The 23,771-nt window shown below is 32.4% G+C and overlaps 1 protein-coding gene across 4 annotated transcripts in view; it reads right to left on the reverse strand.

Moving 5' to 3' along the window:
* LOC118205593 (mitochondrial basic amino acids transporter) overlaps nt 1-23,771 on the reverse strand; it is a 71,824-nt gene that overhangs the window by 40,497 nt on the left and 7,556 nt on the right. The window contains exon 2 of one of the 4 annotated variants that reach the window (XM_085812969.1): nt 5,664-5,839. The exons of 2 other annotated variants lie outside the window; for them this stretch is intronic. The gene's annotated coding sequence lies outside the window, so the exon portion shown is untranslated. Of the gene's footprint in view, nt 1-5,502; nt 5,626-5,663; nt 5,840-23,771 lie in introns of those variants that run through there. One more of the 4 variants, XM_085812971.1, reaches the window with a different exon arrangement.

Genomic DNA, 23,771 nt, shown 5'->3' on the forward strand with positions numbered 1-23,771 from the left:
AAAACACTTTTATCTCCAGTACGCGAGACTGTTTCTGTCCGAAATTCTAAAGATTTCCTATTTTTTAAATATTTTATGATTTTCTGTTCAATTGAATTTTATGTGGCGTAAGTGCATAAAAAAGTTTTGAAAAAAAAAAGTTTTGAGAAGCCATGTTAATAAGAAAAATGAACATTGATATGATGAAATGAGAAAAGATAGAAAAAAAAAAAAAAAAAAAAAAGAAAATGCTGCATAGGAAATTCGAAAAGTATACACTTGGCTGCTTTTAACATTTTCGTAATTTTGTTGTTCAATTGTATATGGCGTAAATGCGAAGAAAATGATGCATAATAATAAAGCTAAAAAGTCCAAAAAAAAAAAAAAAAAAAAAAAAAAAGTAAGAGTGAGTGTAAGAGCAGACTGGTAGACTGCGAGCGTAAAAAACTTTAAAACTGCTTTTGGGCAACTGTTAAAATATGAAAAGTTTCAGATTTTTACTTTTTAGTTCATTTAAGTAAAAGCTAGTAATTTTAGAAGCTTTGGGCTGCTTCTACTGTTTTGAGAACACGATTTTCTAATATCTGAGTTTTGAGGAAAAAAAATAACTTTATTGATCAAAACTTTTCAAGACAGTCTGTGCATAGCAATACTTGTCCCATAATTTATAAAATTACAGACCTTTTTCTGAATTAATATTTCAATTTAAGTTAGGGGCACATGTAAATATTTCCTCCTTCAATCTGTATACCACCTTTGAATTTTCAAGAAAAATGGTTTTAGATTTCAAAATTAAATATCTTGATCAATTTTATTTTACGGGAGTCAAACTCTGTGTGTCTGTTTTTCAATACAAGTAAGGACGTTATTACATATAACAGTGTGTATCGTATAAAAAATAAGATTTCGTAATTTTTTAATAGAAATGATTTAATTTTAAAAATGCCATAACCATGAAAGTTTTTTCATTATTTAAAGCATTTTTGTATTTTGAAAGTATACACCTACTACCAACAGAAGCGAAAATAAAGACAGAGTAAAGACTTTGATCGTCATACTGTAAAATGGCGAAGTTCCTCGACTCGAATTATCAAACTTTGTAAAGTCCTTAAAATACAAATAGCTCTTTTACAGACTTTAAAACTGTAAATAGCTCTTTATTTTTCTAAAGTTCTAAAACCTATAAGTGTCATAGGTTAAATGAATATAAACACATTTGTATCAGAGGCGACTTTTTATCTCGAAGTTTATATATATTGCAGGCAAACTGAGTGAATTAGTCATTCTCACGTCATGACTTGCCATTGCCTTTCCATAATTTAAAGGTAAAAGTGCGCAAGTATAAATATAACACAAAACATTTAAGTAGCAGTTTATTTTCGTTACAACTTCCCTGATAAAGAGATATTCTACGTCGATCACAAGGTTCAAAAGCTGTAGTTTCTTATTTCCCTACTTTGGACTCCAAACATTCGATGAAATAATTGGGTTGCATAATTTTTGTTTTAGAAGTAGTCTCAATTTTAAGTTTTAGTTTTAGTTTTTTTTTTTTCCTATCCTATTTATTTTATTTTAATTGAGAAATATACTAGTAAGGTATAAATACTAAAACTACAGCAAAAATATCAAGCTTGCTCTCAAATATAATAGGCTTTTTATTTATGAAACACGCATTTGCGCTTTGAATTCTTATATTTAACAGTGATTAGAATTATTATATACACTTATTTGGGCTGAGAATTACTATATGTTTTATTTTCATTTACGAAACACGAATTTGTGCTTAGAATAAATATTAAAATCAATATTTTTTATTATTCGTGGCCCCATCAGTGACCGAGTGATTAAGACCACAGAGTACTGGTAATTCGATCCGTGCTCGAAATCCAGGCGAATGTGGGGGCTGGCTGCAATGATGGTTTTCCCGACTTGTAAAGGGCCAGTCACACTGGGGTTTATCTGAGCTAAAGGAGTCATTCCATGAGTCCACTAGCTCCGCTATGCCTGCAGTACAGATTTTTCAACTTAACAGCCCTATGGGGAAAAACTGGTTTTGGTGATGGGTCGGCTACGTCAGTTGTCTCCGTTAGCTCAGATAACGGAGTCAGTTTCATTGTGTCGACTAGCTCCGCTATGCCTGCAGTTTAGATTTTTCAACTTGCTGTGCCCTGTGGGAAAAAACTGGTTTTGGAGATGGGTCAGCTACACCAGTTGTCTCAGTTAGCTGAGATAAACCCCAGTGGGAATGGCCCTTGACGTGCATCCAAGCCAGTTTTCCTCAGAAAGTCCTTCACGAAGGCATTCATCCCCTTAGGTAGATAGCCCTTGTGTGCTTTGTCATATTCAATTAACATAATCTGATTATCCACACTTTACGGTTTCGACTCTAAGCTTCACGTTTTTTGGCATTTTGAGTATAAAGGGACATTCACACTGGGCTATATCTGAGCTAACGGAGTCAGTTTCATGTGTCGACTAGCTCCGCTATGCTTGCAGTTCAGGTTTTTCAACTTGCTGCCCTATTTGAAAAAACTGGTTTTGGAGATGTGTCTGCTATGTCAGTTGTCCCCATTACCTCAGATAAACTCCAGTGGGAATGGCCCTTAACGTGACAACAGCTAATCCCCGCATACGTGTTTTTAAGTGCCCATTTTCTTCTGTTAAACCCTAACGTTAACAGAATATATCTTTATATGTGAGATACTGTTTAATTATTTCGACTGCTTTTTTTTTTTTTACATTTATTTAAAGAATAAGTACTTCTTTTACCTTTCCAACTCGTTTCACGAAAATGCAGCATTTATGTGCATTCGTAACATCTTCCATTGTATAATTAAATTACCTTTTCTATGATCATATACAATCAACGATTTTCATCATGTTTCTATGCATGTTTGTATTTTTGTTTATTTCCGAATGAGATTTTTCTTTTCGAAAGGAGGAGGAATTTATTGGATTATGGCAACGAACAGCTGTATGCCTAAAGAAGAGTTGTCTTCGTGGAAGGCCTTTTTAAAAGAAATTAGCTAGTTTTATATCGTACATGAGGGAAATCACGAAGACTATCTTGCAGCCATCTCATTCGCTGGGATTGGAGCCGCGATCAAATTACTCAGCGCTAGAACCGTTCGATCGCTGATGTATTCCGAATGGGAAAGGAAAAATGTACTCTAATAAAAGCAAATGCATTTAAAACGCTACAAGAAAAAACTTTTGATTAAAAACTATCCATAGGTAAAATTAACGCAATATATACAGGAAACTAAATATATTTACGTAAGGCCATACTTTGCTTCACACGCTTTGAAAATTAGAGAGCTTTCGTTTTGGGAATTCATTACGTAGAACGTTCGGTATTTTCCTATTACCGCTGCACCTGTCACCAAAGGCACTCAGAAGCGCCACTTGCGGGTATAGATTGTCCGTTATCCCATCATGGTTTGGGTTTGGTTTATTGAGATTACGACGAAGCACACTAGGGCTATCTGCCTAAGAGGAAGGATGTCCTCGTGGGGGACTTTTTAAAGGAAACCATGTTACACATGGGGAAAACCACGAAAACAAAGTTTGAAGTAAAGAATTTGCGCAATATTCTGATTGTTTTTTAACGAAAACATCAGTGAATGGCACAATTTCGGCATTGTTCGCCGCTTCGTTACTGTGCACATTAAATATACATAGCTGCCATCCTTGAAATATGAAACACCGAAAGGTTTTCACATCTAAAACAGAGTATTTGGGTATCCCCTCTAACAACAGTGCGGAGGTGCCTTTTCAAAGGAAATTCAAACTGATTTAAATTTGCTTTACAATGCACGTTCAGATTATTCAATTAAATTCGTTATTATTCTGCTGTAAAATATATTAACACTATCCGACTAATTTTATTTTGTAACTTTTATGCGCTAAGAAACGAACTTTCACCCACTTTCATATACTAGATACTAAGAAAATCATATTGAGAAAAGGAAGGTTTTAATGTATCAAAGTACTTTTAAACATAATGAAAATAAAATTAATAATCAATGTGCATACTACTGGATAGATAAACATACCATATAATGATGTTAAACAAATACAAGTATTAAAGTATTAAACATTGGTTTAATCTTCCTATAAAGCTCTATAAATATCTACAGTAGATATAGGATAATTCATATTAAAAAAATTATCTGAAAATCACCAGGATCAGGGAATGAAATCTGTATAATTTAAATTTCATTCATTCAATAACTTTATTTATTGCTCAAGAACGCTTTACTTAGTAAAGACCAAGATTAAAAACTGGAAGATTTGATGATCTACAAGGAGACATTACGAAAAACTAATACGATTCATTACTGTTTCTAAAAAGTTAATTTTACCCCATGAAGCTTTGCGTACGGTTAGGGTTACCACTATCTAGTTAGAATTCCCGTCACATTTATGTTTTATTCACATTTTCCGACTGGCGCCTCGTTAACAGAAAAGTACTGAATTTTACCTGTTTAAAACGTGCGGCTTTTATCTTAATAGTTTTTTTTTTTTTTTTTTTTTTTTTTCTAGCTTTAGCTTTAGTGAACAGCAGACACATTTAGACCTTATTTTACTATTTAGCAAGACTGACTAATTTCGTTTAAAAAAGATCAGAATTACAAGTTTGGTTTGGATTGATTTAATTAGGCAAAACACACTAGGACAATCTGCCTAAGGGGAGAGTTGCCCTCGTGAGGAACTTTCTGAAGGAAAATGTCTCGTATACACGTTACACATGAGGAAGACCACAAAAATGCCCATGCAGCTAGCTCGTTCCCCCGCAATCGAGCCCAGGTCGGAACTACCAGTGTTCGACGATTTTACTACTTGGCCGCTGGAAGGCTGAGAATTACTAAGGCTGATTAATTCAGTTATTTATATTCCAAGTTTAATTCTGCCTTAAAATTTCCTTGAAGCAAAGTACTTAAAGTAATGGTAGAAGGATTGGTAGAATTCTTTGATAATATGGCAGCTAGTTTAAATTTATATGGTTGAAGTTACTTTTGAATAATCTAAAACTAATCAAACTTTCAATGCTGTCAGAGAATAATTTTCGTCACAGCTTCCTACTGTAATCTTAGAATGTTGAATTAATGTAAGAAAATATAAAAGTAAAATAACAGTTAAAAAAAGTAGACTTCAGCTTAAAATACAGAACAAACATAACACTTTATGCAAAAATAACAGGCAAAAACAGAGGATTTTCTTTAAGACCACTGGCGATATTAATCCAATCCTCATTCTGTTACATGCATTTATAATTATGTTATTTACAAATTCTGACAGAAGCAAATGAAACAGTAGGGATTTCAGAACAAATTTTAACATAACCAAAAATGTGTTGATTAAAATAAATCTTACATTATTAATTACAATTTTTAAAGCTTAAAAAAGAACAGATGCATTTAGATATATTAAAAGTAAAAGGCCATTTACTGATTTCATTTATAAAGTACTTGAACAGAGACGTTCCAAATTACAAATTTAGGATGCAAAATATATACTCACCTTTTTGATTTATAAAAAACCAAGCGAATCATTTAACAAATCGCAATCCATAGAAACTGTAGCAGAGAAATATTTTTGTTGAGAATTTGGATTAAAACTGATTTCTAAAATGGAACTTGTTTCAAGATCTGATATTTAAAAACAGAAGATTCCAATCTTACCGGATTGTGTTAAATCCTGCTCAAAGACGTCAGGCGGTGTAAGCATTTCACTCTCTGACGTGCTGTTAAGCCGGTGTAAGTTTCATTGAACACTTCGCTGATCAAGGTGGGAGTATACCGTCAATGCAGTGAAGTGCAACAACAGGTCACTCAGATTTGTCATAATCGTAGTATTTCTAAATAAACATATAAACTTGTGTCACATCTTTGCTAATGCTCTTGAATGTGTGATACTTTTGGAATTTATATATTACAATTTTCTTTTAACTTCTGAGTGCACTTGAGAAATGTGACAAATCTTAACACATTGTCGATCGTGCGAAATGTGCCTGGACTGTATAACGCTTGTTTCTACCCTCTTTTCGCAAACGAATAAGTGAAATTCTTAAATTAAAACATTCATTAAATAAGCAGAATATCTTCAAATGACAGACTAATAATTATCTCACATTTCATATAACACACACGAAGTAAAGAAGATATTTTGGTACGGATAGATTACACAGTTATAGAAGATATTTTGAATCTTTTCCTTTAGAACGTACACCAGACGATTTTCTACAGCAAGATATGCGCCGACGTTGCATAGAGTCCACATTTAAATGAGTAGTTCTTATAAAAATATTTTTCCTTTTAAAATGATTATTGTCAACAGTAAATTTTTTTTATGTGTCATCCGATTTCTTACCTTTCTTTTTACGCATACGAAAATGGCGATGTTGGAAACTGAGTATTTGTCATGCATTTGGTTTCCTGAATAGTTGTTATGCGCGTGGTTACCAGATTTTGGTGTAGCCTGAACCTTTGGTGATCCCTACTAAGGCGGTTGTAATAATACGTTTCTTCGCCCGCGCGTAAGTTACTTCTGTGACTTTTGTATTTTGTGTTAATGAGGCGCTTCACAGAAAGGTTTATGTTTACGTACGGATTAGGATTAATTAGATTAGTATTAATTAGACTGTCAAAGCATTCAAAGGCCATCTGCTTCAGGAGTAGAGTGCCTTGATGGTGAACTTTCTAATAGAAACTGACTTTGATTTCCATTATGCATGAGAAAAATCATAAAAAACAACCACACAGCCTGCTTGCTCGCCTGGACTTGAAACCAAGTCAAACTACCAGTATTCAGGGATATTAACCACTCAGCCACTGGTGGAGCTAATATTTTCTTGGAAAGCGTTTTAAGGAAAACTGGCTGACATTCTCTTTACACAGAATATTGTAGCAACATATAATGACAGGACACGTACATACTCTCCTTTCTTGTATGAATCTTTACAGGCTTTTCGCATTTATGCTTTACGAAAATATTATTAAATGACAATCAGCATCATGTTTTGTTTTAGATTGTGTATTGTTATTTAAGTACTAAAAACATACCTGGATCAATATATTACTTCAGTATTAAAAGAGCGCAATGAATTGCCAAGCAAGCTTTCGGGAACAGAAATCGATGAATCAGCAGCAAATTTGCCGAAAATTATAAGCATTATGTTTTATTCAAAATATACATCCTAATAAATATCAATTATATAAGAATTTGCTGGATGTATTTGATATATTTCTTCTTAGAAAATATTAATCACTGCCGAAATATAAAATTTTGAATCTTTTTCTTTATAGGACGACACGTGTCAAACGATTTTCTGTTGAAAGATAGGTTACTGCTCAGTTAAACGGATTGTTCTTTTCTCTTCTAGTTTTCTTGTCTTTAATAGAAGGTTGTTTCACGTTACAGGTCAACAACATTTCATCAGCTCATTTCCACTGTGGTAACATTTTCATAGACATAAGAAACCTATGCCTTAGGTTTCTTATTTCAGTATAAAAGAAGAAAATAGAATGGCTGACTTTATGAACTTTTACTGACAATACGTACTTTAAAAAGAAACATTGTTATAAGGGATAAGAATAACCATTTAATTTAACGCAAGCAACTATGGCGCTTAAAATTATTTGGCTTATGCTATAGTGTAACCGAAAACATACTAAAGAGAGTTTCGTCAATGAAAAATTCAGAAATATGTTAATATTTTTCGATCTTGTTTTGCTGAAGTAACTAACTTAAGAAGTATATTTCTCATATCTAAGCTTAAGCAGAAGCTCTCGTGTGATTTGCCTATTCAAATAATTTGGCATACAAATTCACGTTTAAAACAATTTTGTCACAGTTAAAAAGATAGAAAGTCATGTTTTCTTGTTGAAAATATCACGTTGGCGCATATATCTTTACGTAGATAACTATTTGACACTTTTTGTCCTACAAATTCTAACTTTTTTAAGCTACATATTTATTTTAAGGTGTCTACGTCTAGACTGTAGAAAAGTGATCTGTACGAGCAAATTAATCTATTGATAAGCGATAAAAGTATCCTTCGTTTTTGCAACGAAGATAAACATAAGTGTTTATTAATGATCACAACTTGGGAAAATCTGCATTTTTTTTCTATCAGCTTTAAATGAAGATTATGTCAATAATCTCAGATATGCAAATGGTAAATGAAAAAAATCTAGGATTAATTCTTTCAATGAAATCCAAACACTGGTATCGGAGAAGTATTAGCGGTTTATGCAAGAGGCATCAGTCACTGTTTAAAACATACTTCTAAGGGAAAATTCTAGGTATAATTAAATGCTGAAATCCAAAGAGAGAATGCTGCTTGAAGCGTATTTCTAACAAGAGATTCCTTGCGTATCAAAAGCATTTTCACTGTCAGAAACAAAAGTCTTCTATCATCTATATTTTCAGTTTTGAAATCGACAAATTTAATCCATTTGCATTATTTATTTAGAATGTAAGCGCTTCTTTTATTGTAATAAATTGACGAAAGTGATTTAATTACAATTTTACATCGAAAATTGTAAATGTAAAATGTAGAATAAAAATTTTCTATTGTTTACATTTAAAAATTTGTAGACAACTTATTCTATTCATTTGCATCATTCTTTTAGAATAAATGATGTGCTTGTTGTTGTTCTTTGATAAAAAATAAAACACAAAAAGTTTGACTCCTGTACGACAAAGATTTATTGAGATGTTTAACTTCAAAATTTGAAGCTTTTGTCATATTTTTCATCTTTTATTTGAGGATCTGTTAAAAATTAAGTTAGAATAAATCGAGGCTGATACTCTTTGTCTCCTTAGCTCTTCAGTGATTAACTAGTATGTAACATTCTTCATAAATTAAAAATGTCAGATTTGCTAGTCCAAAAGCATTTTCTCGCAAATAGTTTATAAGTTTTTAAACAACATTTTTCAATTTTAATTCCTGGAAAAAGTGCAATGAATTGGTTATATACCAATATTGAACCCTATCATTATTTTTCAGAACACAAATTCTATAAAATATGGGAATAAGATTTGCCATTCGGACAATTTTTTTTATCAAAATGTTTCACGAGTCTGCATAGCAATACTTGCCACTTAATCAGTTAATAACTTTCTATAAGTTTATATTTTATTTTGAGTTGCATGTAACTATTTCATTCTTCAATTTCTGAAAGACACTTGAGCGAGGATCTGAAATTTTAAAATTGAATATTTCGATTAATTTTTGCTGTAGGGGAGTCGAATCTTTTGTGTTTGATTTTTAAAATATAAATTTTCACTAAATTTAGCAATTTCAAATGCCCTAACGTAAATAATTTTGCTCATTCAAAGCATTTTTGTTACTTGGAAGTGCCTATGGCACGAAAATAAAAGCCGCACATGAATTGTTAATTATATTTAGTTATGGTTACGAAAATAAAAGCCACATATGAATATAGTGTATATATAGAATAAAAACCTATCTTTTTTTAATAATGGCACCCTACTCATTAGCTTTTTATATATTCATCTAACGGAGGTTTAAGTACCTCTTGCCAGCGTATTTTTTTCAATTTTGGAAGTACTCGGTTTTCAAAAATACTGGAACCGATTATCTTCCAATTTTAGTATGGCTTAAATAACAGCAAAAAGCATAGCTACACAGAAATGTTCTGGCACTTTATAAAAGTGAGATGAAGTGTGCAAAATTAAGAGCTTAATTTAGAGAAGAAATTTTCTTACTTTAATACGAGCAGAAACATTTTTCGACGATCTGGGGGCGGGAGTTCAGGAGGAAGGCTAACAATCTTTGAAAGAAACTCTTAACGATAATAGCCATTTCCAGAGGAAGTATCTTTCTTATTCCAAATTTTAACTTTTCCTTTTTCAAGGTTTGGTTTGGTTAGGTTGATTTTGGTAAAATATCCAAGATATATCTCCCTAAGAGGAGGAATGCTTTTCTAGAGAAATTTCTGAGGAAAATTTACTCGTATTTACGTTAGATACGAGGAAAACCACGGAGACGTCCATGCAGCATGCTCATTCACCAGGATTTTGAACAGGGATCGAACTACCATTGTTTAGCTATTTTACCGTCCGGCAGCTAGTGAGCCCTTCCTTGATAAAATCACACTTTGAAAAATATAATAAACTTGAAGAGGAATTTACCAAATACAATAAAGTCTTTCACTGACATCTAAAATGAAGTAAATGCTGAAAATAAACATACGTTTATGGCATTTAAAAGGCAAAAAATGGAATGAAATACGCTGTAGAGTTGACTCTAAAACTGCTTATTCATAAGCCATTCATAGACTTATTCATAGGTATATTTATTTGTTTAATCTGCTGCGACAAAGAAAAGAGCTGTTATTTATTCATAGACCACTGAAGAGCAGTAGTTCGAATCTTGGCAAACTTGCATTTTCGTGATTTTCCCCATACGTGACGTAAATACTAATCAGTTTCTCTCTATGAAACATTCGTCTTGCTATGCAAATAGCTCTTGCGTGCTTTGCCAGAATCGACTAAAACTTATTCAGAATTATAGAAACTTGATGCAAAGGTTACAGAAGAAGCAACCACAACTGTCAATATCATTGCTGACCCTGACAGTATTACTTTACTGTAAAACAGTGGCTGATGCAATAAGGAGGCATTAACAATGCATGAGCAGTACTGAATTCATTACGGAAAAAATCTCCTATATCTCTGAAATAGTGTTGTTCAATGAACAGGATGCAAATTCAAAGCACATATAAATAATTACTTACACAAACTGAAAATCTGTTTAATCTCAATTCTATTTCAGTTTCATATTCGAATTGGAGTCCTGTGTCTACATGTCTGTACTGAGACAGACTCGCGTTTTCCTTTTTTTATTATAATTGAGTTAGAGGCTTCTATTAGTTGAAATATCGGCTTATTTGAAAATTTCATTCTTTGAATCAGTGTAATTCTACTATAAAATCCATCTAATCTAAAATAAATTCCTTATTTTGGAATTTTTTAACATTTGCTAAAAATTTTAAACTAGATGTAAGTATTAGTGAAGTTCACTAGTTATTTCATCATTAATAAATGTTCTGATCATGGTCATCCTAAAATTACTCTAAATAACTATCCACTGTAATACGAAACATATCCTAAATACCTAGAATTTATTTTTGATCCTGTAATCACTAACAGTAAACATTTTGAGCTCTTAGTGACGAAACGCAGGAAGACAATTTGCTGTGTAAGTCCGTTTTGAGTTACGAATTTTAATCAGATAGAGAGCGGTTATCATTAATTTATAAAAACTAAAAAGAGTAGATTTTAATGCTGCTCGCATCATCATTGGTTTCTTTAGTCTACGGAAGCAAGATCTCCTTTAAGTATATCTTAATAAATACTGTAGTAAACCACATAGTTACCGCACTCTAAACCGAACATCTTGTTTCTTGGCTAGCCATCTTGTCCTCCTACATTTTAAGAATTATTTACAATTAAAAAAAAGTCTGAAGGCTTTCAGATTTTATATTACTCCCAAAGGGGTGTTTTTTAATGTTTTGTGTGTTACCTTTATTTATTAAATATTGTTACTTTTTTCCTGACACCAGTTGGTACGTTATATCCTTCCTTCACTTTCGTACGGGGTTCATGTGGATTTGGAGTGAATAGCGATTACAGCACTTGATGGAATATCGAAACATACTTTATTTACCAATATTAATCAGAACAGCTCCAAAATCACTTACAGTCGTCGAAATGTTAAAAACACGCTGACACGTTCAGCGACACAGCATTTCACACTGTCAGGCAATAACGGTGGAAACAGCTTTACTACAAAGCACCAGAGTACAGCTCCCGACTCTGCTCGGTCGTTCTCGGAACTCCACGTACTCTCGAGACTCTCCAAGCTACAACTCGCGATGCACTCGACGATACACAGAGGACAGCTTCCGACTCTTCGGTTCAGTCGTTTCCAGAGCTTAACACACTCTCTCGACGATGCACTAACCGCGATACACTAAGAGACTCTTCGATGCACTCGACGACCCACTCGGCACTCGCTGCCCGGCTGTCAACTTGATCGACTCCGCACGGACTGACTAACTCGAGACGCTAACTATCTCGCCCTCTCGACGAAGCACACACTCTCGCTCTCTCGAAGACACCCTCACTCGCCCTCTCGACGAGGTACACTGACTGCGGACCAGCAAGGTTTATATAGCTTTCGGCTTGTGTTCGAGAACATTCTGGGCTAAACCGGTAAGAATTCGTTCCAAAAGGTTCTCCATCCGTCCATGGTATATCGCCAAATGTGGCAACCCTAAAACTGCTTTGCGGGAAAGCTATCTCACCTCGCCTGTGCATTTTTTAACAATATCATGTTCTTCGCACTTAAACCATAAAATTCAATTCAACAGCAATATCACGAAATATTTAAAACAGCATATCTTTAGTATTTTCGATACACAGTCTCGCGCGCTGGAAATATTTTTTTTTTCCCCCGTACAGTGTTGTTGCTTGCTTTGAAATCGTTGAGTTTTTTAATCAAAAAATGTTATTCAAAATTTGATGGCTCTAGGTACCGTTGTTTATCACAATGCGAGAAACATGCATGCATGCATTTATGCAGATTCTTCATTATTTAATTTCTTTAAATATAATAAGGGTCCTAATGTTTAGTGGTAACAATTAAAAATGTTATTCGCCGTTTATAGTGAATCAACACAAAATGCCAAAACGAAATTAATAGCCCTTCTGAGCAAATTGTCCCTTTGGGCTAATGATGTTTGAAAAGTCCTTCCTTCTCATAATTAGCACTCCAGAGACAATTGTAGAACTGTGCTATGCGGCGTGTGATAGAAAAACACAAATAGCAGTTTATAGGCTTATCAATGATCAGGACTGGTCGTTCTTTGTAAGCCATTGTAAAAATATTTTAATCTAAATATTTTAATCTATCTAAAATGTTATACGGAACATTTCAAGTCATTATTTCAAACTGCTCCAGGAAGATCTTCCTGGATTTCGGATTTTGTTTTGGACTTCTTGAAAGCGTATGAATTAGTGAGGCTGGTCTGTTCTTTTGCATTACTAGAATACATATTCTACTATATACTGCTCCAGCAAGTCTGCCACACCACTTCGTGATATACTTTCAAGGACACAATAACAGATATCGTCCCAAGTAGCACATGACGTAGAAAAGATGTTGCAAACTGGTCCTTAGAGGTTGAAAAGTGGTCGTAGTAACGTCTTTGCTAGGTCATGTGCTATTTGGGGTGTAAAGCGTAACAGAGCAGATACTGAAGACAAGATGGTGAGAACTGGAATTTCGACCTAACATTCTTCAATTACGAAGGCAGCATACGCTGAAATTTACTAGCGTAGTACTGTTCATAAAAAATCTTAATTACTGCAAATGTGCAATATTTTTTTTTTGTAATCAGGAAAAGACTATGGCTACCGTATTTTCCATTTGATTCTAGTACTTGACGTACTAGAATCAAATGGTCTAGTAAAAACTGTTACAGCTCCTATTTTTTATTACAGGTAAACAAAATACGAATATGTTAAACTCTTCCAGCTGCTTCTTTATACATTATTAGAAAACCAGTCTGCGTGAAAAAGAATAGATTTTGGAGAAATTCAGGTTATGTACAATAAATATACGTAATAATAAGGATCGTGTTTATTGCTTTGCTGCAAAACTAACTCATCAATTATAAAATTTTGAACAACGAGAAATTTCGAAAAATAAATGGGTTCAAATACAGTTCAGATTTTATAAAACATTCTCTAAAGCTATTCATGTAAGGAAATTTTAACAAATACAATACATAAATAAATAAAATGCTTCATAGTTTTTTTAAAAAAAAAGAATTACCATAAAAAGAAGATGTTTCATTTGTTGACAGAGGATCGCATATTATAGCAATATAACAGCCCCCTTCCGCGATATGATCCTGGCAAATAATCCGTTGCCTCAGGTATGTATCAGAAACTCAGAGCCTGCATCATATTGATGGTAGGCAAATTGATCATCAGGCAAATTGATGGTAGCCAATAACAAATTTCCTAGGTTTCTCTTACTTGCATGTCCAGTATATTAGGGGAAAAAGAAAAGAACCTTTCAAGTCTTTAGTCAGTTGAAAGAGTGAATGACGTGAGTTGGTTTACTGAGAATATCGCATAATAATAACAGTATAAGAAATTTGTAGTAAATATAAGAACACAGATTTTAATGGACTATTTAAATTTGCCCATGGGTATAGTAACTTAACGAAATACGGGTCTAATGCTCAATTAAATAAGTAATTATTTTCTTAATTTTAGTTATAAATCAAAGCTCAAATTTTGCTATTTTTAATTACAATAATCTGCAGTTCAATTGATACTTTATAATCATTGTGCTATGAAAATTTATTATCGAATTTCTTTTAAGAATAAATCTGACTAAAATCAAAATTTCCGACTTTGATTTTGCAAAGTTTTAACCAGAGGCTGTATGAGAAAATGTACTAGATGACAGATGGAATTCGGTCATTCCCGGCGAATGTTTTGGAAGCAAGAATTTGGAAGCTGTTTGAATAAAAAAAATAATCGCTGGGTGGTTTTTCTGTTGAGTTTAGAATTTATAACACGCTTTGAAATTCAATTTTTTTTCAGCTTTCTGCAAAGTCTGTTTCTCATGAAAGTTACTGAATTATTGAATATGCAATATATTACAAATTTATGCAAGTTGTATTTTTCAAAATATTGTACTCATTGTATTCATTAACTCAAAACGTTTTCATGTAGGTTCGATGCCCGAATTAGCTTCAGTTAAGATATTTTAACATTGATTACGACCCTTAAATTTATTGCGTGAGCTGCTTCTTAATGAATGAAAACAGACTACCTTGGTTTATTAATTTAATGTTTTTGACGTAAACTAAACCGAGGAACAAAACGTGACTTTTCATTTTTACTTGCTACCAAAGCATAAAAAATTATTTTAATTTATTTGTTGCTAAAGAGATGGGGTTTTGGTACACAATTTTGGTACGGTTTTTATTTCAGCTGATCATTTCGTTTAAGCTATTTTAAGTACTTTATTTATTAAAACTTTCAAGATGTTTTTGTTTTTCTGGTGCCTTTATCCATTTTGTTTGTTTTTACAGTCTTTATTTTGATTTATTATTTTTATTAAATAATTTTAGAAATATGTGAAAAAATTTTCGCAACTTTGTTTACCACTTTCAAAATTTCTGCTTAATTCAATCAAAGTGAAATCAAAGTTTTTCTCTATTTTGATTAATATGATACTCATAATTTAAAATAGTAAACAAAGACATTATCCCCAAAACTTGTTAAAAAATCTACTATCATCCAGAAAATTGTGAGCTTAAACACATGGTTTGTTTGCAACAGGTGAATAAGAACGGCAACATATTGCATAAAGTGCGTATGTTCGTGGCAAATTATAGCATTTCATCTTTAAATTGCAGATAATGCAATTTAGAAAGCTATTTCACTTTAAAACAAGAAAGAAGTTCAATTACCCAATGTAAACTAGATATTTTCTTCTATGCATTGCTTAATTATCGCGTTAACAAATCTGCGGAAGCTTTTAGTGGAGAAAAGTAGGGCACATTATTAAAGGTTCACAGCTCTCATCACCAACCCGTAAACGCTCTCCGTTAGGTGTAAAATCACATTCATTTTGTTATTTTTTCTCCCCCATTTCCTAGTCTTGTTTCTGTTTTGCTTTTTTTAAATATATTTAGTGGATTCTAAGGGGTTTTAAGACAAATATTGTAACATACATGTGCTAAATCAGAATTTTTAATTTTATTTTTCTTTATTATTTATTTATCATTTATTTTATCCCCATATAAAATTAATATATGAAAGTTACATAAATTTAAAATTCGAAAAAGTGGAAATTAATCAGAAATGGGGGAAAAAAAAATTCAGAAAATAAAAACTACCATAGGCAACGAAAGTTTTTATTTTCTGGAACATTTGATCGCTCATCTTTTTTGCTTTTAGTACGCATAGCAAATGTTTTTGGCTTCCAGTTAAATTTTTGTAAACCTTTGCGCTAATATTATTCCACCTCTTTACTAATATTATTCTATTAATATTTCATTATTTTTTTAATTCGAGTTTTGATGAAATTTTACATTACCTAATTTATGCTCTCAATTCTTTCAAAGTACATTCAGTAGGATTTAAATCAGGATACTAAGAAAGTGTTTTGATCAGTTCTAGGTAATCGTTTGACAACCGAACGAATATTTAAAGAGATATGTTTAAGGAAGTTTAAGGCTTGGTGCAATGCAAAATCATTTGTGATACCCAATTTTTGTACTGATGATTTCAAATTCTCTTTTAAAATATTCAAAGTGTTTAAGTAATTTGGCTTTCTAGACGAGCCGACGAAATGGTTTTCTTTGCAAACTAGTTGAGCTGGTTTCGCTTCGTTTCTATTTACACAACTAGATTTCCCTTGTTCTGATAATACCCATTATTAAATTTTCTCAATAGGATATAGGAAATTTTTCACGCGCTTCTTACAATTGATATTATTGTAATATTTCGTGTAATTATTTTTTTTTTCGTATTCTTGTTGTACTTCAAAGGATTTGAGTTCGAAGTAAAATATTGGGTCAGTCCATAAATTCGTGTGCATTTTTGGTTAATTTTTAAATAATATGAAAAAACACAATTTAACATTTTAATCAATTATATATTTTCCTCCATTATCTACAATGTCTCGCCATCTCACGGGCAGCTTCTTTATTCCATTGCTGTAGAAAGACTCTGATTTTGATGCAAAAAAAACTTAAAAGTTCATTCTGTACATCCTGTTTAGAATTTAATTTTTTTCTCAGTAAAAAATTTTGTAAGGCACAAAATAAGTGAAAAATCACTTGGGGGCAATATCTGGGGAGTAAGCAGGATGTGGCTAAAGCTCCCAATTAAATACACTAATTTTTGGCAGCGTTGTTCGAGCCAATATCAAGAAAGTGTTGTTTCATCATGATAACGCTAGACTGCATACGGCTCGAACAACGCTAATCGTGGGCATTTTTTGAACAATTCTGAGTTTAAACGGCAAAGTGGTTCACTATAAACTTCTGAATTAGTCGTTTGATTTGGTTCTAACAGTTCAAAACGTCCTGAACGGGGTCCATCATCAATGCTGCTTTTCCAACTTTAAATTTTTTAAACCATTTCTAGGCAATCCTTACACTAATATATAGTAATATTCACTATATACACTATTATTTTTTATCGCTGCAAACCTGGCAGAGTCACCATACGAAAATAAAAAATGTATCACAGCACGTTTGTACTGATTATCTATATTCATCTTCTATGGATGCTAAAATGCATTCGATATTTACGAAAGTTGGTGATGAATTGAATAATATGTTAGTCAAACGATGACAAGTTTCAAGAGGTTCAAAATTGTATTGTTTTAAGTAAATGCGTCATAGTGAATTCCGCGCATACTCTTAATGCGCAGAAACTTGTGGACTGACCCGATATATTCTCGCAGTAATTCAAAGTTTAAAATATGTAGGGGGACTGAATAAGGTTAGACGAACTCCTAAAAAGAGATCGCTACAGAGAATGCATAAGTAAACATCGACGCCAGTTTAGCTCATCGCGCTGATCAATTTTCAGCATCAATTCGTTGTGTTCTCAAATGCCTTATAAATTGATTCCTTCAGACCATACATTTCCAAAAGAAATTGTAGTTAATAAGAGCTATTACTTTACATATTTTTATCTATATAAAAATGAAACATTATACCTATTATATCGGAAAGAAATTTCCTGCAAATTCAAAATAATAATAAATAAATAAAAAGTAGTATGTCATTCTGTTGACCTTGTTTTCTTTTTAAGAGGAATTTTATACACGCACGCACGCACGCACGCACGCACGCACGCACGCGCGCGCACACACACACACACACACACACACACAACACCACACCACACACACACACACACACACACACAAAAAAAAAAAAAAAATGTTTAAGCATGCAGCAACATCATATTTCTTTAATGTTCCCCTCTCAATTTTCGCAGATTTATCAAAACGAATTGTGCATTATACGGAAACAGTGAGTTACAAATGGAGAAGGCAATGAAGACGTGCATGCAGTTAAACCCATTCGCCAAGATTCGAACCCAAGATGAACTACGAATGACCAACGGTCTCATCCTGTCAGCCATACCATTGAAAATAATGCAAATAGTACAAAGTATAAAACTCGTATCTGATTAACATGAATCATAGAGAATGATTTAGACGATTACATGAACCGTTGAAAATGATTTTGACCAGGGTTTCTCAAACGGTGGTACGCAAGAGAAAAATAGGTGGTACGCAAAAGCAAAGTATTTTAAACTATTAAATTCAAAAATTAAACCAACATCCTGATTGAGTTTTTTCTCTAGCACTTGTAAATTTATGTAATTTGAGCTTGTAGTACTTTGTAGTGGTACTAAAGAATTTCAATTTTTATTTAGATAGTCAAAAGGTTGAGAACCGCTGATTTAGACGATTACTTACTCTTAAATTTAAAACAGGGCTATATTTGAGTATTTGAACATGATATTGAGTTCCACCATTTCTTCAGCTTTATTTTAATTAGTCAACTCTTTCATTGTCACTCTTCAAAACGTGTTTCAATAGTTTTAATTTTACACTTTCAAAGCGTTACATGTGCACTTGATATAAATTCACATAACCAGTTTCACAATATGGTAACTCAAATTCCACAATATGGTAATAATTTAGATTTACCTTAGTGCATTTTAAATGTATAATCGGTACATAATACGAAAATATTTATGCTATTCAAATGCAATTTATCTATACATTTATTTATTTTACATAGGAGCTTTTAGAATTTACAATTTTATTAAGTAGCTCTGTATGCTTTTCACAAATACAAAATGAAAATTACTTTCCCATATTATGGAGATCTGAACTAATTTCAAAGAAATTCAGTTTCACAAAGTTATGGATGAATAAAAAGCACTAATAACTTAAACCCATTTAAATAGTTTAATATTCTTAGAAAAATCATTCAAATACATTGTTTACACATTTTCAATTTTGGCATTATATCTAGATTATGCGTGTTAATATTTTTCGTATCATTCCTTGTCATTACCTTGTAGGAAGGATTTAGTAAAACTATAATAAATTCGTAAGCAATGCACTCTTTTGCGCTTGCCTTCTTTTAAATGCTTATAAGCAAATTTGTCTCTCAGCCATTTTGTCTCTACTACTTCTGCTTTAAGGATATTAATCCAGGGAAGATAATGATGTTAATCTATTTATCATAATTTGGAACAGAAACAGATTTCTTTAGTGTATTATTATTAAATGCATTTTCGCAAAAAGACGGTTCTATCTCTCATTCTTAAAATTTTAAAAAGTTTAAATAATTAATCAAAACTTAGTTTGAACTTTTCATTAAACAAGTTTAATTGAAATTAAAAATAAAATTTAATATTAAATATTATTAATTAAATTTATAAATCAATTTAATTTTTTTATTTCACGAAACAAATTCAGTGCCGGAATAAAGTCCTATTTAAAACAATCATTTACTTTCATAAATGCCCGAAAAGTTATACTCGATTTAACTGATTAAAGGAAAGTCCATGAAGGCTACCTGTTTAAAGGTAGCATGTCTTTGTGAAGGGTTTTCTGAGAGAAACTGGCTCGCATTTACGTTGCAATAAGTTACCTTATTTTATACACACTTCAGTTTTAAGAATAGCATTCTTATTAGATATATGTCCGCTTATGCACTTAGTTATTTAAATTAAATTTGTTCAGTTTGAAAAATTAAATTTTAAATAACTTTGCTTTTACCTTACATAGAAGTCAACAAGGTTTGGTTTTGGTTTAATTATGGCAAAGCACACTAGGGCTATCTGCCTAAGGGGAGGAATTAGACTTTCTAAGGGGAACTGAGTCGTATACACGTTACACATGGGGAAAACCACGAAAACGCCCATGCAGCCAGCCCGTTCGAGGGATTCGAATTTCGGACCGAACTACCAATGTTCAGCGACTTTACTACTCGGCCGCTGATGGGCTTCAGAAGTGAATAAGGAAAAAAAAAATTAAAAGCATTTTAGTGATGAAAATTATCTGAAGCTTTAACTAATTGACTAAAGTTTTAATTTTGATTATGTGTATGGTTAAACTCACTGAATTTTGGACCCTTCTTTAACAGTACCAGAACGTTCATGAACTTTAAGAGCTCATGTTTCTGATTAACACATGCCGCCCAACAGGAAAGTGGCTGGAGACTCCGACTACCGTACGGCCCCTTTTCGAACTCCGGAAAAGCCATGGATATTGTAAATGTATAGTGTCTTTGCAGCATAGGAACGTTTTAAATATATGGGGAGCCGAAAGGCCTGGCGTGTGATTTGGAGGTAAAGGGAGGGGTGGCAGACCCTTGGACCGGTCTCTGAAAATTGGGCAGAACTGAGCAAAGTCATACTGTCACTTGCTCATGGTGCTGTTACCAACAACATATCTAATCTTGTGTTCCTTCCCATGATAAAATTCGTGGACTTGTTCTGAATAGGTCAGACAAGTGAGATTAGTTACAACAGCGATTACTACGTATAATTTACTGTAGTTTACTTTTTGATTCATAAATGGCATTACTGATCCATAGAACAATTTTGTGTGTGTATGTGTGCTGTTTGATTTCTTGTGAAACGCGCGCTTTCATTTGGGTGTTCCATACTACAGTTTGTGAAAGCTTCGTTTCGGTAATATTTGAAGAAAATTATACTTTTATTACTTTATTTTGAAAAATAAATAACAAAACATTTTTTGAAAAAAATTTCAAATTTTATGTTACGCAATTTTACAGTGTTAAATTTTTGTGTGAACCGAAAATGGGTGATTCTTACAGTCGTAGTAACTGTGAAAAAACATAAGATATTGACAGAATTAATGTGGGACTTTGTAATGTACTCTGATTTAAAATATATCATACCGAGTTGAAATATTAACTTTTGTCTAAAAATTTCAAGATATGTGATACATATGAAATGTCAAGTTATGAAAAATAAGTTTGCTAATCCTACCGCCTACGTGAAAAAAAAAGCAAACATTAAAGGGTAATTTTTTAAATTGTATATAATCACTAATTTTTGGCCGATAAATGATTTTTTACACATATTTTGTCTATAAATCCGGTTTTCTTACAATTTTGGCAATAAAAGAAAGACATTTTGGAGACCGGTTTGGGGGACAGCTGGGATTCGAACCTCGGACCGAACAACCAGTATTCAGCGATTTCATCGCTCCACTGCTGGTGGGCATCAGTAAAATGGAATATAGTAAACTGCACAATGTATCTAGTTAGTTGCATAGTTCATCCGCACTACATTGTGCATTTCTTTACATTACGAAATGTACAACTTCTATGTGTCTGTATTAGAAAGGATTTTCATCACTAACTCTAAAAACAAAGTGCCAACATCTACTTGATTCAGACCCCAGACGTAAGCTTTCCAGCATACATCCAAAAAACAGAATAACGATGCGAAAATCTGTAGGTTCATCCATCTCATTAATGTGAATAACAATACTTATTTAATCTTTAGTTAATAAAATAAAAATTATCCAAACTGTAGTAATTTTAAGTTATTAGAAACGAAATAAATCTTCTTTTGTTAACTTAATTACTGAACACCAATATAAAATTAAATTAATTATAATTAACTGTAGTTTAAAAACATAAGTATATTGGTAGTAACATACGCTAAAAAATTGCTTTCCAAGGTGTTAAGAGTAAAGCAATCCGCATAACAAGCTAATTTATAAATGTTGTTTTTATTCGATAAAAGTTTGAGAAACGCTGACTTAAAAAATCCTCCGCAAAAGCATTAGTGTGCTTCGCTGTCATCAGATCCTCTAATCTAATCGGGATTTTAATAATATTAACACATTATTGCGTAAGATCAAGGTTTTAAGTGAACTGCGTTTTAATCCGCTCTGTTTTTCCGTACATGCATATATTCCCTTATCTAACGTAATATCAGTCATCCTATAGTGCGTTTTTGAAGTTAGGAAAGGCGTTTCAGCAACTTTTAAAACTAGCAATATGAGAAAAATATCCCAATGTAATTATAATGTCGTAATTGGCAAAAATTGGATGCTTAGCAAAAAAATTTGAAATTCGGGGACTTTTTTGATATTCACGATATCTCTGAAAATCCGTTAAAATTCGCATAATAGTCTTGAAAATTCGCGATGCGATAAATTCGTTAACTTTGCCGTTATTACTCTTTATCAGAAATGATAATATTCTTCAGCTTGGAATCTGAATTAACTAGTTGCAGTTACTTAAAACATACTTATTGCAAGATAACACTCTTCTTCTAAGTAACTAAGGTTAACAGGACTAATAGCTCTTAATAAATAACTAGATTTCATAAGACTAATAGGGTGAAGTAGGATTAAATTGTGTTGACAGGTTATCTTACCTATATGAACGATCATTATACCCGTTAAAGTTTTAATGATTTCGAATAAATGGCTTTGTGTACACTATGAAAAATCTGTAAACTAAATGATAATAAAAAATAGTATAAACAAAGTTTAAATATAATGATATATATATATATTACGGTGAAACACCGAAATCTGGAGAATGTCGACTTTCACCGGGGAATGTCAACATTCACATAGTCGCTTGGTGCATGTCCGAAATATTTTCCAAATACTCTTATTTCTGACTTACACTGGTAAATGTCGACCATGTGTTAATGGTGAATATTGAACATATAAGAATATTATATTTTCTCCGTAATTCAGTCTCGAAAAAACGCACTTGAGACTTAAAACGAGAACTTAAAACACACAGTACATTCAAAATGAGAAAAGAAAATAATAGAAGTTAAAAACTTACTAAATTATGTGATTCAAATCTTATTTACTGCAACAACTTAAACTATTAGGACACTTTGAATTGCACAAGAGGTCCTTGCTTTTACAACTGCATTTATTTATGGAACACTTCCTTTTGCAATGACAGCACGTACATATACTCCTCTCTTTTCGACCTACACCTGAGCATATCTGTGATTGTCGACATACACCGGTGAGGGTCTGAATGTACAAGAATGTGATGCAATATTCGATCTTTCACCAACGCATTTGGTGAATGTTGATATTCTCCGGTGAAAGTCGACATTCTCCAATTTCGATCTTTCACGGTAACATACATATATATTGTAAGAGACAAGAATTTTTTATTTTTGGATCTTTTTCACTGGAAAACAGGATGCGTAAAACAATGTTCTCCAACTTTACATTTGCACGGCGGAAACATACTTTCATTATTACCTTGTTTTGATAGTGGTGAAATATTACTAATTCTATAAAAAGAGAAATAAAATGACATACTCTATAGCCTTTCTATTAAGAATTTTTATTTTGAAAATAAGAATAATGTTATAAGAGATAAGAATAACATATTTCATTTAACGGTTACAAACAATGTTGTCACAAATATCTTTCTGTAGAAAATTACATGTTATCCAATAACGGAGAAGATCCAAATTTTCTGTATTAATTACATTTACAAATTAAGAAGATTAATTTCTTCACAACTGTTAGCATTGCAGCATTTAATAAACATTATTTTAGTAAAGTTGCATTATTTCGCTCTGAGTATTTTGCTCTCAGTATTTTGCTAGTTGAGAAATGCGCTAGTTTACTTGTGAACTTAGTAAACTAATATTACATACTATTT

This window comes from Stegodyphus dumicola, chromosome 3 (genome assembly GCF_044657685.1).
Source record: "Stegodyphus dumicola isolate Sdum_Otavi_A_Nest chromosome 3, ASM4465768v1".
NCBI classification, from domain to species: domain Eukaryota; kingdom Metazoa; phylum Arthropoda; class Arachnida; order Araneae; family Eresidae; genus Stegodyphus; species Stegodyphus dumicola.